Source organism: Tachysurus vachellii, chromosome 8 (genome assembly GCF_030014155.1).
Source record: "Tachysurus vachellii isolate PV-2020 chromosome 8, HZAU_Pvac_v1, whole genome shotgun sequence".
In the NCBI taxonomy this organism is placed as follows: domain Eukaryota; kingdom Metazoa; phylum Chordata; class Actinopteri; order Siluriformes; family Bagridae; genus Tachysurus; species Tachysurus vachellii.
Window position 1 is genome coordinate 8232979 of NC_083467.1, and position 13274 is coordinate 8246252.

At 44.9% G+C, this 13274-nt stretch overlaps 17 non-coding genes across 17 annotated transcripts; all 17 read left to right on the forward strand.

The window, feature by feature from the left end:
• The first annotated feature begins 13 nt into the window (after positions 1 to 13).
• On the forward strand, positions 14 to 103 carry trnar-ucu (transfer RNA arginine (anticodon UCU)). The gene is given in 2 exon segments: positions 14 to 50; positions 68 to 103. It is a non-coding gene; the product is annotated as a tRNA-Arg (tRNA).
• A 281-nt stretch (positions 104 to 384) lies between these two features.
• trnat-ugu (transfer RNA threonine (anticodon UGU)) lies at positions 385 to 458 on the forward strand. Its single transcript has one exon. It is a non-coding gene; the product is annotated as a tRNA-Thr (tRNA).
• A 1516-nt stretch (positions 459 to 1974) lies between these two features.
• trnar-ucu (transfer RNA arginine (anticodon UCU)) lies at positions 1975 to 2064 on the forward strand. Its single transcript is given in 2 exon segments — positions 1975 to 2011; positions 2029 to 2064. It is a non-coding gene; the product is annotated as a tRNA-Arg (tRNA).
• A 281-nt stretch (positions 2065 to 2345) lies between these two features.
• On the forward strand, positions 2346 to 2419 carry trnat-ugu (transfer RNA threonine (anticodon UGU)). Its single transcript has one exon. It is a non-coding gene; the product is annotated as a tRNA-Thr (tRNA).
• Positions 2420 to 3266: 847 nt separating this feature from the next.
• Positions 3267 to 3356, forward strand: trnar-ucu (transfer RNA arginine (anticodon UCU)). Its single transcript is given in 2 exon segments — positions 3267 to 3303; positions 3321 to 3356. It is a non-coding gene; the product is annotated as a tRNA-Arg (tRNA).
• A 281-nt stretch (positions 3357 to 3637) lies between these two features.
• On the forward strand, positions 3638 to 3711 carry trnat-agu (transfer RNA threonine (anticodon AGU)). Its single transcript has one exon. It is a non-coding gene; the product is annotated as a tRNA-Thr (tRNA).
• Positions 3712 to 4558: 847 nt separating this feature from the next.
• trnar-ucu (transfer RNA arginine (anticodon UCU)) lies at positions 4559 to 4648 on the forward strand. The gene is given in 2 exon segments: positions 4559 to 4595; positions 4613 to 4648. It is a non-coding gene; the product is annotated as a tRNA-Arg (tRNA).
• A 281-nt stretch (positions 4649 to 4929) lies between these two features.
• On the forward strand, positions 4930 to 5003 carry trnat-ugu (transfer RNA threonine (anticodon UGU)). The gene has a single exon. It is a non-coding gene; the product is annotated as a tRNA-Thr (tRNA).
• Positions 5004 to 5848: 845 nt separating this feature from the next.
• Positions 5849 to 5938, forward strand: trnar-ucu (transfer RNA arginine (anticodon UCU)). Its single transcript is given in 2 exon segments — positions 5849 to 5885; positions 5903 to 5938. It is a non-coding gene; the product is annotated as a tRNA-Arg (tRNA).
• Positions 5939 to 6220: 282 nt separating this feature from the next.
• trnat-agu (transfer RNA threonine (anticodon AGU)) lies at positions 6221 to 6294 on the forward strand. Its single transcript has one exon. It is a non-coding gene; the product is annotated as a tRNA-Thr (tRNA).
• An 847-nt stretch (positions 6295 to 7141) lies between these two features.
• trnar-ucu (transfer RNA arginine (anticodon UCU)) lies at positions 7142 to 7231 on the forward strand. Its single transcript is given in 2 exon segments — positions 7142 to 7178; positions 7196 to 7231. It is a non-coding gene; the product is annotated as a tRNA-Arg (tRNA).
• Positions 7232 to 7512: 281 nt separating this feature from the next.
• Positions 7513 to 7586, forward strand: trnat-agu (transfer RNA threonine (anticodon AGU)). Its single transcript has one exon. It is a non-coding gene; the product is annotated as a tRNA-Thr (tRNA).
• Positions 7587 to 8433: 847 nt separating this feature from the next.
• trnar-ucu (transfer RNA arginine (anticodon UCU)) lies at positions 8434 to 8523 on the forward strand. The gene is given in 2 exon segments: positions 8434 to 8470; positions 8488 to 8523. It is a non-coding gene; the product is annotated as a tRNA-Arg (tRNA).
• Positions 8524 to 8804: 281 nt separating this feature from the next.
• Positions 8805 to 8878, forward strand: trnat-agu (transfer RNA threonine (anticodon AGU)). Its single transcript has one exon. It is a non-coding gene; the product is annotated as a tRNA-Thr (tRNA).
• A 2598-nt stretch (positions 8879 to 11476) lies between these two features.
• trnat-ugu (transfer RNA threonine (anticodon UGU)) lies at positions 11477 to 11550 on the forward strand. The gene has a single exon. It is a non-coding gene; the product is annotated as a tRNA-Thr (tRNA).
• A 615-nt stretch (positions 11551 to 12165) lies between these two features.
• On the forward strand, positions 12166 to 12239 carry trnat-cgu (transfer RNA threonine (anticodon CGU)). Its single transcript has one exon. It is a non-coding gene; the product is annotated as a tRNA-Thr (tRNA).
• A 789-nt stretch (positions 12240 to 13028) lies between these two features.
• On the forward strand, positions 13029 to 13102 carry trnat-agu (transfer RNA threonine (anticodon AGU)). The gene has a single exon. It is a non-coding gene; the product is annotated as a tRNA-Thr (tRNA).
• The last annotated feature ends 172 nt before the right edge of the window (positions 13103 to 13274 follow it).

The window sequence follows — 13274 nt, forward strand, 5'->3', positions numbered from 1 at the left end:
CCTGGCAGTTTCAGGCTCTGTGGCGCAATGGATAGCGCATTGGACTTCTAGGCTTGTTGTGGGAGCTATTCAAAGGTTGTGGGTTCGAATCCCATCAGAGTCGTTTGGTTTAACTTGTGACTTATTTGCTCTGAGGTAAGATCTAGGTTTGTGCTTAATAATATCTCAAGAATTCAAACGAGCTTGCAGCCGATGGGAGGAGAAGCGTTCAGACACAAACATGCATAGTTCTGCAGGATGGTTATCTTAGATCTGTAAAAGTCTTTCTGTACAGAGTGTGCACTCATCAAATGGTCAAGCAGATGTTCTAACTTGCCAATATGTCTTATGGCTGAAGTAAAGCTTGCACACACTTAGACAGATGAAACAGAGTTTTGCAACAGTGGCGCTGTGGCTTAGTTGGTTAAAGTGCCTGTCTTGTAAACAGGAGATCCTGGGTTCAAATCCCAGCAGTGCCTGCTTTGCTGGTGGTGTAAATGCAGTACTCACTTTCTTACAAGCTGAGATGAAACGCCACTCCAACAGTATGGCTTCTAAGCACACACTACCACAGAGAGAAGAACAGCTCTTGGCTGTGGTGCTGTGGCTTAGTTGGTTAAATTGCCTGTCTAGTAAAGAGGAGATCCTGGCTTTTCTGGTGGTGAAAATGCAGTACCTCCTTTCCCTTTCTTACAATCTGAGCTGAAACACCACTCCAACTGGAGGGCTTCTAAGCCACACTGCAGAGCAAATTCCCTTGTCGTAGGCATTTGAGTCATGAGAATAAAAGATTGCACACTCAAGTCATGTTGCTTGCTAGCCAAAGAAAAGCAGCTGTCTAACGGACGGGTGTGTGTTATGCCGTCCATGAATTTGGATGAAGCTAAGAAGACTTACCAAGGCCAACAGCAGTTTCAGGCTCTGTGGAACAATGGATAGAGCGTTGGACTTCTTGGCTTGTTGTGGGTTTGAACCCATTCAGAGGCTTTTGATTTAACTTGTGAAATTATTTGCCCAGGGATAAGATCTAGGTTTGTGCTTGATCATATCTCGAGAATTCAAACTAGCTTGCAGCCGATGGGAGAAGCGTTCAGACACAAACATGCATGCCTCTGCAGGATGATTATATTAGATCTGTAAAAGTCTTTCTGTACAGAGTGTGCACTCATCAAATGGTCAAGCAGATGTTCTAACTTGCCAATATGTCTTATGGCTGAAGTAAAGCTTGCACACACTTAGACAGATGAAACAGAGTTTTGCAACAGTGGCGCTGTGGCTTAGTTGGTTAAAGTGCCTGTCTAGTAAAGAGGAGATCCTGGCTTTTCTGGTGGTGAAAATGCAGTACCTCCTTTCCCTTTCTTACAATCTGAGCTGAAACACCACTCCAACTGGAGGGCTTCTAAGCCACACTGCAGAGCAAATTCCCTTGTCGTAGGCATTTGAGTCATGAGAATAAAAGATTGCACACTCAAGTCATGTTGCTTGCTAGCCAAAGAAAAGCAGCTGTCTAACGGACGGGTGTGTGTTATGCCGTCCATGAATTTGGATGAAGCTAAGAAGACTTACCAAGGCCAACAGCAGTTTCAGGCTCTGTGGAACAATGGATAGAGCGTTGGACTTCTTGGCTTGTTGTGGGTTTGAACCCATTCAGAGGCTTTTGATTTAACTTGTGAAATTATTTGCCCAGGGATAAGATCTAGGTTTGTGCTTGATCATATCTCGAGAATTCAAACTAGCTTGCAGCCGATGGGAGGAGAAGCGTTCAGACACAAACATGCATGCCTCTGCAGGATGATTATCTTAGATCTGTAAAAGTCTTTCTGTCCAACAGGATGGCTTCTAAGCCACATTGCAGAGCAAATTCCCTGGTCGTGGGCGTTGCAGTGATGAGAATAAAAGATTGCACACTCAAGTCATGTCGCTTGCGGTGTGTCTTTTACCGTCCATGAATTTGGATGAAGCTGAGAAGACGTACCAAGACCCCTGGCAGTTTCAGGCTCTGTGGCGCAATGGATAGCGCATTGGACTTCTAGGCTTGTTGTGGGAGCTATTCAAAGGTTGTGGGTTCGAATCCCATCAGAGTCGTTTGGTTTAACTTGTGACTTATTTGCTCTGAGGTAAGATCTAGGTTTGTGCTTAATAATATCTCAAGAATTCAAACGAGCTTGCAGCCGATGGGAGGAGAAGCGTTCAGACACAAACATGCATAGTTCTGCAGGATGGTTATCTTAGATCTGTAAAAGTCTTTCTGTACAGAGTGTGCACTCATCAAATGGTCAAGCAGATGTTCTAACTTGCCAATATGTCTTATGGCTGAAGTAAAGCTTGCACACACTTAGACAGATGAAACAGAGTTTTGCAACAGTGGCGCTGTGGCTTAGTTGGTTAAAGTGCCTGTCTTGTAAACAGGAGATCCTGGGTTCAAATCCCAGCAGTGCCTGCTTTGCTGGTGGTGTAAATGCAGTACTCACTTTCTTACAAGCTGAGATGAAACGCCACTCCAACAGTATGGCTTCTAAGCACACACTACCACAGAGAGAAGAACAGCTCTTGGCTGTGGTGCTGTGGCTTAGTTGGTTAAAGTGCCTGTCTAGTAAAGAGGAGATCCTGGCTTTTCTGGTGGTGAAAATGCAGTACCTCCTTTCCCTTTCTTACAATCTGAGCTGAAACACCACTCCAACTGGAGGGCTTCTAAGCCACACTGCGGAGCAAATTCCCTTGTCGTAGGCATTTGAGTCATGAGAATAAAAGATTGCACACTCAAGTCATGTTGCTTGCTAGCCAAAGAAAAGCAGCTGTCTAACGGACGGGTGTGTGTTATGCCGTCCATGAATTTGGATGAAGCTAAGAAGACGTACCAAGGCCAACAGCAGTTTCAGGCTCTGTGGAACAATGGATAGAGCGTTGGACTTCTTGGCTTGTTGTGGGTTTGAACCCATTCAGAGGCTTTTGATTTAACTTGTGAAATTATTTGCCCAGGGATAAGATCTAGGTTTGTGCTTGATCATATCTCGAGAATTCAAACTAGCTTGCAGCCGATGGGAGGAGAAGCGTTCAGACACAAACATGCATGCCTCTGCAGGATGATTATCTTAGATCTGTAAAAGTCTTTCTGTCCAACAGGATGGCTTCTAAGCCACATTGCAGAGCAAATTCCCTGGTCGTGGGCGTTGCAGTGATGAGAATAAAAGATTGCACACTCAAGTCATGTCGCTTGCGGTGTGTCTTTTACCGTCCATGAATTTGGATGAAGCTGAGAAGACGTACCAAGACCCCTGGCAGTTTCAGGCTCTGTGGCGCAATGGATAGCGCATTGGACTTCTAGGCTTGTTGTGGGAGCTATTCAAAGGTTGTGGGTTCGAATCCCATCAGAGTCGTTTGGTTTAACTTGTGACTTATTTGCTCTGAGGTAAGATCTAGGTTTGTGCTTAATAATATCTCAAGAATTCAAACGAGCTTGCAGCCGATGGGAGGAGAAGCGTTCAGACACAAACATGCATGCCTCTGCAGGATGGTTATCTTAGATCTGTAAAAGTCTTTCTGTACAGTGTGTGCACTCATCAAATGGTCAAGCAGATGTTCTAACTTGCCAATATGTCTTATGGCTGAAGTAAAGCTTGCACACACTTAGACAGATGAAACAGGGTTTTGCAACAGTGGCGCTGTGGCTTAGTTGGTTAAAGTGCCTGTCTAGTAAACAGGAGATCCTGGGTTCAAATCCCAGCAGTGCCTGCTTTGCTGGTGGTGTAAATGCAGTACTCACTTTCTTACAAGCTGAGATGAAACGCCACTCCAACAGTATGGCTTCTAAGCACACACTACCACAGAGAGAAGAACAGCTCTTGGCTGTGGTGCTGTGGCTTAGTTGGTTAAAGTGCCTGTCTAGTAAAGAGGAGATCCTGGCTTTTCTGGTGGTGAAAATGCAGTACCTCCTTTCCCTTTCTTACAATCTGAGCTGAAACACCACTCCAACTGGAGGGCTTCTAAGCCACACTGCGGAGCAAATTCCCTTGTCGTAGGCATTTGAGTCATGAGAATAAAAGATTGCACACTCAAGTCATGTTGCTTGCTAGCCAAAGAAAAGCAGCTGTCTAACGGACGGGTGTGTGTTATGCCGTCCATGAATTTGGATGAAGCTAAGAAGACGTACCAAGGCCAACAGCAGTTTCAGGCTCTGTGGAACAATGGATAGAGCGTTGGACTTCTTGGCTTGTTGTGGGTTTGAACCCATTCAGAGGCTTTTGATTTAACTTGTGAAATTATTTGCCCAGGGATAAGATCTAGGTTTGTGCTTGATCATATCTCGAGAATTCAAACTAGCTTGCAGCCGATGGGAGGAGAAGCGTTCAGACACAAACATGCATGCCTCTGCAGGATGATTATCTTAGATCTGTAAAAGTCTTTCTGTCCAACAGGATGGCTTCTAAGCCACATTGCAGAGCAAATTCCCTGGTCGTGGGGGTTGCAGTGATGAGAATAAAAGATTGCACACTCAAGTCATGTCGCTTGCGGTGTGTCTTTTACCGTCCATGAATTTGGATGAAGCTGAGAAGACGTACCAAGACCCCTGGCAGTTTCAGGCACTGTGGCGCAATGGATAGCGCATTGGACTTCTAGGCTTGTTGTGGGAGCTATTCAAAGGTTGTGGGTTCGAATCCCATCAGAGTCGTTTGGTTTAACTTGTGACTTATTTGCTCTGAGGTAAGATCTAGGTTTGTGCTTAATAATATCTCAAGAATTCAAACGAGCTTGCAGCCGATGGGAGGAGAAGCGTTCAGACCCAAACATGCATAGTTCTGCAGGATGGTTATCTTAGATCTGTAAAAGTCTTTCTGTACAGAGTGTGCACTCATCAAATGGTCAAGCAGATGTTCTAACTTGCCAATATGTCTTATGGCTGAAGTAAAGCTTGCACACACTTAGACAGATGAAACAGAGTTTTGCAACAGTGGCGCTGTGGCTTAGTTGGTTAAAGTGCCTGTCTTGTAAACAGGAGATCCTGGGTTCAAATCCCAGCAGTGCCTGCTTTGCTGGTGGTGTAAATGCAGTACTCACTTTCTTACAAGCTGAGATGAAATGCCACTCCAACAGTATGACTTCTAAGCACACACTACCACAGAGAGAAGAACAGCTCTTGGCTGTGGTGCTGTGGCTTAGTTGGTTAAAGTGCCTGTCTAGTAAAGAGGAGATCCTGGCTTTTCTGGTGGTGAAAATGCAGTACCTCCTTTCCCTTTCTTACAATCTGAGCTGAAACACCACTCCAACTGGAGGGCTTCTAAGCCTCACTGCGGAGCAAATTCCCTTGTCGTAGGCATTGGAGTCATGAGAATAAAAGATTGCACACTCAAGTCATGTTGCTTGCTAGCCAAAGAAAAGCAGCTGTCTAACGGACGGGTGTGTGTTATGCTGTCCATGAATTTGGATGAAAAAGAAGACGTACCAAGGCCAACAGCAGTTTCAGGCTCTGTGGAACAATGGATAGAGCGTTGGACTTCTTGGCTTGTTGTGGGTTTGAACCCATTCAGAGGCTTTTGATTTAACTTGTGAAATTATTTGCCCAGGGATAAGATCTAGGTTTGTGCTTGATCATATCTCGAGAATTCAAACTAGCTTGCAGCCGATGGGAGGAGAAGCGTTCAGACACAAACATGCATGCCTCTGCAGGATGATTATCTTAGATCTGTAAAAGTCTTTCTGTCCAACAGGATGGCTTCTAAGCCACATTGCAGAGCAAATTCCCTGGTCGTGGGCGTTGCAGTGATGAGAATAAAAGATTGCACACTCAAGTCATGTCGCTTGCGGTGTGTCTTTTACCGTCCATGAATTTGGATGAAGCTGAGAAGACGTACCAAGACCCCTAGCAGTTTCAGGCTCTGTGGCGCAATGGATAGCGCATTGGACTTCTAGGCTTGTTGTGGGAGCTATTCAAAGGTTGTGGGTTCGAATCCCATCAGAGGCTTTTGATTTAACTTGTGAAATTATTTGCCCAGGGATAAGATCTAGGTTTGTGCTTAATAATATCTCAAGAATTCAAACGAGCTTGCAGCCGATGGGAGGAGAAGCGTTCAGACACAAACATGCATGCCTCTGCAGGATGGTTATCTTAGATCTGTAAAAGTCTTTCTGTACAGTGTGTGCACTCATCAAATGGTCAAACAGATGTTCTAACTTGCCAATATGTCTTATGGCTGAAGTAAAGCTTGCAGACACTTAGACAGATGAAACAGGGTTTTGCAACAGTGGCGCTGTGGCTTAGTTGGTTAAAGTGCCTGTCTAGTAAACAGGAGATCCTGGGTTCAAATCCCAGCAGTGCCTGCTTTGCTGGTGGTGTAAATGCAGTACTCACTTTCTTACAAGCTGAGATGAAACGCCACTCCAACAGTATGGCTTCTAAGCACACACTACCACAGAGAGAAGAAGAGCTCTTGGCTGTGGTGCTGTGGCTTAGTTGGTTAAAGTGCCTGTCTAGTAAAGAGGAGATCCTGGCTTTTCTGGTGGTGAAAATGCAGTACCTCCTTTCCCTTTCTTACAATCTGAGCTGAAACACCACTCCAACTGGAGGGCTTCTAAGCCACACTGCGGAGCAAATTCCCTTGTCGTAGGCATTTGAGTCATGAGAATAAAAGATTGCACACTCAAGTCATGTTGCTTGCTAGCCAAAGAAAAGCAGCTGTCTAACGGACGGGTGTGTGTTATGCCGTCCATGAATTTGGATGAAGCTAAGAAGACGTACCAAGGCCAACAGCAGTTTCAGGCTCTGTGGAACAATGGATAGAGCGTTGGACTTCTTGGCTTGTTGTGGGTTTGAACCCATTCAGAGGCTTTTGATTTAACTTGTGAAATTATTTGCCCAGGGATAAGATCTAGGTTTGTGCTTGATCATATCTCGAGAATTCAAACTAGCTTGCAGCCGATGGGAGGAGAAGCGTTCAGACACAAACATGCATGCCTCTGCAGGATGATTATCTTAGATCTGTAAAAGTCTTTCTGTCCAACAGGATGGCTTCTAAGCCACATTGCAGAGCAAATTCCCTGGTCGTGGGGGTTGCAGTGATGAGAATAAAAGATTGCACACTCAAGTCATGTCGCTTGCGGTGTGTCTTTTACCGTCCATGAATTTGGATGAAGCTGAGAAGACGTACCAAGACCCCTGGCAGTTTCAGGCTCTGTGGCGCAATGGATAGCGCATTGGACTTCTAGGCTTGTTGTGGGAGCTATTCAAAGGTTGTGGGTTCGAATCCCATCAGAGTCGTTTGGTTTAACTTGTGACTTATTTGCTCTGAGGTAAGATCTAGGTTTGTGCTTAATAATATCTCAAGAATTCAAACGAGCTTGCAGCCGATGGGAGGAGAAGCGTTCAGACACAAACATGCATGCCTCTGCAGGATGGTTATCTTAGATCTGTAAAAGTCTTTCTGTACAGTGTGTGCACTCATCAAATGGTCAAGCAGATGTTCTAACTTGCCAATATGTCTTATGGCTGAAGTAAAGCTTGCACACACTTAGACAGATGAAACAGGGTTTTGCAACAGTGGCGCTGTGGCTTAGTTGGTTAAAGTGCCTGTCTAGTAAACAGGAGATCCTGGGTTCAAATCCCAGCAGTGCCTGCTTTGCTGGTGGTGTAAATGCAGTACTCACTTTCTTACAAGCTGAGATGAAACGCCACTCCAACAGTATGGCTTCTAAGCACACACTACCACAGAGAGAAGAAGAGCTCTTTGCTGTGGTGCTGTGGCTTAGTTGGTTAAAGTGCCTGTCTAGTAAAGAGGAGATCCTGGCTTTTCTGGTGGTGAAAATGCAGTACCTCCTTTCCCTTTCTTACAATCTGAGCTGAAACACCACTCCAACTGGAGGGCTTCTAAGCCACACTGCGGAGCAAATTCCCTTGTCGTAGGCATTTGAGTCATGAGAATAAAAGATTGCACACTCAAGTCATGTTGCTTGCTAGCCAAAGAAAAGCAGCTGTCTAACGGACGAGTGTGTGTTATGCCGTCCATGAATTTGGATGAAGCTAAGAAGACGTACCAAGGCCAACAGCAGTTTCAGGCTCTGTGGAACAATGGATAGAGCGTTGGACTTCTTGGCTTGTTGTGGGTTTGAACCCATTCAGAGGCTTTTGATTTAACTTGTGAAATTATTTGCCCAGGGATAAGATCTAGGTTTGTGCTTGATCATATCTCGAGAATTCAAACTAGCTTGCAGCCGATGGGAGGAGAAGCGTTCAGACACAAACATGCATGCCTCTGCAGGATGATTATCTTAGATCTGTAAAAGTCTTTCTGTCCAACAGGATGGCTTCTAAGCCACATTGCAGAGCAAATTCCCTGGTCGTGGGGGTTGCAGTAATGAGAATAAAAGATTGCACACTCAAGTCATGTCGCTTGCGGTGTGTCTTTTACCGTCCATGAATTTGGATGAAGCTGAGAAGACGTACCAAGACCCCTGGCAGTTTCAGGCTCTGTGGCGCAATGGATAGCGCATTGGACTTCTAGGCTTGTTGTGGGAGCTTTTCAAAGGTTGTGGGTTCGAATCCCATCAGAGTTGTTTGGTTTAACTTGTGACTTATTTGCTCTGAGGTAAGATCTAGGTTTGTGCTTAATAATATCTCAAGAATTCAAACGAGCTTGCAGCCGATGGGAGGAGAAGCGTTCAGACCCAAACATGCATGCCTCTGCAGGATGGTTATCTTAGATCTGTAAAAGTCTTTCTGTACAGTGTGTGCACTCATCAAATGGTCAAGCAGATGTTCTAACTTGCCAATATGTCTTATGGCTGAAGTAAAGCTTGTACACACTTAGACAGATGAAACAGAGTTTTGCAACAGTGGCGCTGTGGCTTAGTTGGTTAAAGTGCCTGTCTAGTAAACAGGAGATCCTGGGTTCAAATCCCAGCAGTGCCTGCTTTGCTGGTGGTGTAAATGCAGTACTCACTTTCTTACAAGCTGAGATGAAACGCCACTCCAACAGTATGGCTTCTAAGCAACACTACCACAGAGAGAAGAAGAGCTCTTGGCTGTGGTGCTGTGGCTTAGTTGGTTAAAGTGCCTGTCTAGTAAAGAGGAGATCCTGGCTTTTCTGGTGGTGAAAATGCAGTACCTCCTTTCCCTTTCTTACAATCTGAGCTGAAACACCACTCCAAATGGAGGGCTTCTAAGCCACACTGCGGAGCAAATTCCCTTGTCGTAGGCATTTGAGTCATGAGAATAAAAGATTGCACACTCAAGTCATGTTGCTTGCTAGCCAAAGAAAAGCAGCTGTCTAACGGACGGGTGTGTGTTATGCCGTCCATGAATTTGGATGAAGCTAAGAAGACGTACCAAGGCCAACAGCAGTTTCAGGCTCTGTGGAACAATGGATAGAGCGTTGGACTTCTTGGCTTGTTGTGGGTTTGAACCCATTCAGAGGCTTTTGATTTAACTTGTGAAATTATTTGCCCAGGGATAAGATCTAGGTTTGTGCTTGATCATATCTCGAGAATTCAAACTAGCTTGCAGCCAATGGGAGAAGCGTTCAGACACAAACATGCATGCCTCTGCAGGATGATTATCTTAGATCTGTAAAAGTCTTTCTGTACAGAGTGTACACTCATCAAATGGTCAAGCAGATGTTCTAACTTGCCAATATGTCTTATGGCTGAAGTAAAGCTTGCACACACTTAGACAGATGAATCAGAGTTTTGCAACAGTGAACAGGATAATCATAGTAAACAGGAGATCCTGGGTTCAAATCCCAGCAGTGCCTGCTTTGCTGGTGGTGTAAATGCAGTACTCAGTTTCGTACAAGCTGAGATGAAACGCCACTCCAACAGTATGGCTTCTAAGCACACACTACCACAGAGAGAAGAACAGCTCTTGGCTGTGGTGCTGTGGCTTAGTTGGTTAAAGTGCCTGTCTAGTAAAGAGGAGATCCTGGCTTTTCTGGTGGTGAAAATGCAGTACCTCCTTTCCCTTTCTTACAATCTGAGCTGAAACACCACTCCAACTGGAGGGCTTCTAAGCCACACTGCGGAGCAAATTCCCTTGTCGTAGGCATTGGAGTCATGAGAATAAAAGATTGCACACTCAAGTCATGTTGCTTGCCAGCCAAAGAAAAGCAGCTGTCTAACGGACGGGTGTGTGTTATGCCGTCCATGAATTTGGATGAAAAAGAAGACTTACCAAGGCCAACAGCAGTTTCAGGCTCTGTGGAACAATGGATAGCACGTTGGACTTCTTGGCTTGTTGTGGGTTTGAACCCATTCAGAGGCTTTTGATTTAACTTGTGAAATTATTTGCCCAGGGATAAGATCTAGGTTTGTGCTTGATCAGAAATTGGACTTCTAGGCTTGTTGTGGGAGCTGTTCAAAGGTTGTGGGTTCGAATCCCATCAGAGTCGTTTGGTTTAACTTGTGACTTATTTGCTCTGAGGTAAGATCTAGGTTTGTGCTTAATAATATCTCAAGAATTCAAACGAGCTTGCAGCCGATGGGAGGAGAAGCGTTCAGACACAAACATGCATAGTTCTGCAGTATGGTTATCTTAGATCTGTAAAAGTCTTTCTGTACAGTGTGTGCACTCATCAAATGGTCAAGCAGATGTTCTAACTTGCCAATATGTCTTATGGCTGAAGTAAAGCTTGCACACACTTAGACAGATGAAACAGAGTTTTGCAACAGTGAACAGGATAATCATAGTAAACAGGAGATCCTGGGTTCAAATCCCAGCAGTGCCTGCTTTGCTGGTGGTGTAAATGCAGTACTCAGTTTCTTACAAGCTGAGATGAAACGCCACTCCAACAGTATGGCTTCTAAGCACACACTACCACAGAGAGAAGAAGAGCTCTTGGCTGTGGTGCTGTGGCTTAGTTGGTTAAAGTGCCTGTCTAGTAAAGAGGAGATCCTGGCTTTTCTGGTGGTGAAAATGCAGTACCTCCTTTCCCTTTCTTACAATCTGAGCTGAAACACCACTCCAACTGGAGGGCTTCTAAGCCACACTGGGGAGCAAATTCCCTTGTCGTAGGCATTGGAGTCATGAGAATAAAAGATTGCACACTCAAGTCATGTTGCTTGCTAGCCAAAGAAAAGCAGCTGTCTAACGGACGGGTGTGTGTTATGCCGTCCATGAATTTGGATGAAGCTAAGAAGACGTACCAAGGCCAACAGCAGTTTCAGGCTCTGTGGAACAATGGATAGAGCGTTGGACTTCTTGGCTTGTTGTGGGTTTGAACCCATTCAGAGGCTTTTGATTTAACTTGTGAAATTATTTGCCCAGGGATAAGATCTAGGTTTGTGCTTGATCATATCTCGAGAATTCAAACTAGCTTGCAGCCGATGGGAGGAGAAGCGTTCAGACACAAACATGCATGCCTCTGCAGGATGATTATCTTAGATCTGTAAAAGTCTTTCTGTACAGAGTGTGCAGTCATCAAATGGTCAAGCAGATGTTCTAACTTGCATATGTCCTATGGCTGGACTAAATCTTGCACACACCTTCACAGAGGAAACAGAGTTTTATACCTGTGGCGCTGTGGCTTAGTTGGTTAAAGTGCCTGTCTTGTAAACAGGAGATCCTGGGTTCAAATCCCAGCAGTGCCTGGAGTTTCTCTTAATGTGATTGCAGTACCTCCTTTCTTACAATCTGAGCTGAAACACCACTCCAACTGGAGGGCTTCTAAGCCACACTGCAGAGCAAATTCCCTTGTCGTAGGCATTTGAGTCATGAGAATAAAAGATTGCACACTCAAGTCATGTTGCTTGCTAGCTAAAGAAAAGCAGCTGTCTAACGGACGGGTGTGTGTTATGCCGTCCATGAATTTGGATGAAGCTAAGAAGACGTACCAAGGCCAACAGCAGTTTCAGGCTCTGTGGAACAATGGATAGAGCGTTGGACTTCTTGGCTTGTTGTGGGTTTGAACCCATTCAGAGGCTTTTGATTTAACTTGTGAAATTATTTGCCCAGGGATGAGATTTAGGTTTGTGCTTGATCATATCTCGAGAATTCAAACTAGCTTGCAGCCGATGGGAGGAGAAGCGTTCAGACACAAACATGCATAGTTCTGCAGGATGGTTATCTTAGATCTGTAAAAGTCTTTCTGTACAGAGTGTGCACTCATCAAATGGTCAAGCAGATGTTCTAACTTGCCAATATGTCTTATGGCTGAAGTAAAGCTTGCACACACTTAGACAGATGAAACAGAGTTTTGCAACAGTGGCGCTGTGGCTTAGTTGGTTAAAGTGCCTGTCTCGTAAACAGGAGATCCTGGGTTCAAATCCCAGCAGTGCCTGCTTTGCTGGTGGTGTAAATGCAGTACTCACTTTCTTACAAGCTGAGATGAAACGCCACTCCAACAGTATGGCTTCTAAGCACACACTACCACAGAGAGAAGAACAGTTCTTGGCTGTGGTGCTGTGGCTTAGTTGGTCTAGTACCTGTCTAGTAAAGAGGAGATCCTGGCTTTTCTGGTGATGAAAATGCAGTACCTCCTTTCCCTTTCTTACAATCTGAGCTGAAACACCACTCCAACTGGAGGGCTTCTAAGCCACACTGCGGAGCAAATTCCCTTGTCGTAGGCATTTGAGTCATGAGAATAAAAGATTGCACACTCAAGTCATGTTGCTTGCTAGCCAAAGAAAAGCAGCTGTCTAACGGACGAGTGTGTGTTATGCCGTCCATGAATTTGGATGAAGCTAAGAAGACGTACCAAGGCCAACAGCAGTTTCAGGCTCTGTGGAACAATGGATAGAGCGTTGGACTTCTTGGCTTGTTGTGGGTTTGAACCCATTCAGAGGCTTTTGATTTAACTTGTGAAATTATTTGCCCAGGGATAAGATCTAGGTTTGTGCTTGATCATATCTCGAGAATTCAAACTAGCTTGCAGCCGATGGGAGGAGAAGCGTTCAGACACAAACATGCATGCCTCTGCAGGATGATTATCTTAGATCTGTAAAAGTCTTTCTGTACAGAGTGTGCACTCATCAAATGGTCAAGCAGATGTTCTAACTTGCCAATATGTCTTATGGCTGAAGTAAAGCTTGCACACACTTAGACAGATGAAACAGGGTTTTGCAACAGTGGCGCTGTGGCTTAGTTGGTTAAAGTGCCTGTCTAGTAAACAGGAGATTCTGGGTTCAAATCCCAGCAGTGCCTGGAGTTTCTCTTGATGCGATTGCAGTACTCACTTTCTTACAAGCTGAGATGAAACGCCACTCCAACAGTATGGCTTCTAAGCACACACTACCACAGAGAGAAGAACAGCTCTTGGCTGTGGTGCTGTGGCTTAGCTGGTTAAAGTGCCTGTCTTGTAGACAGTTCCACAGTT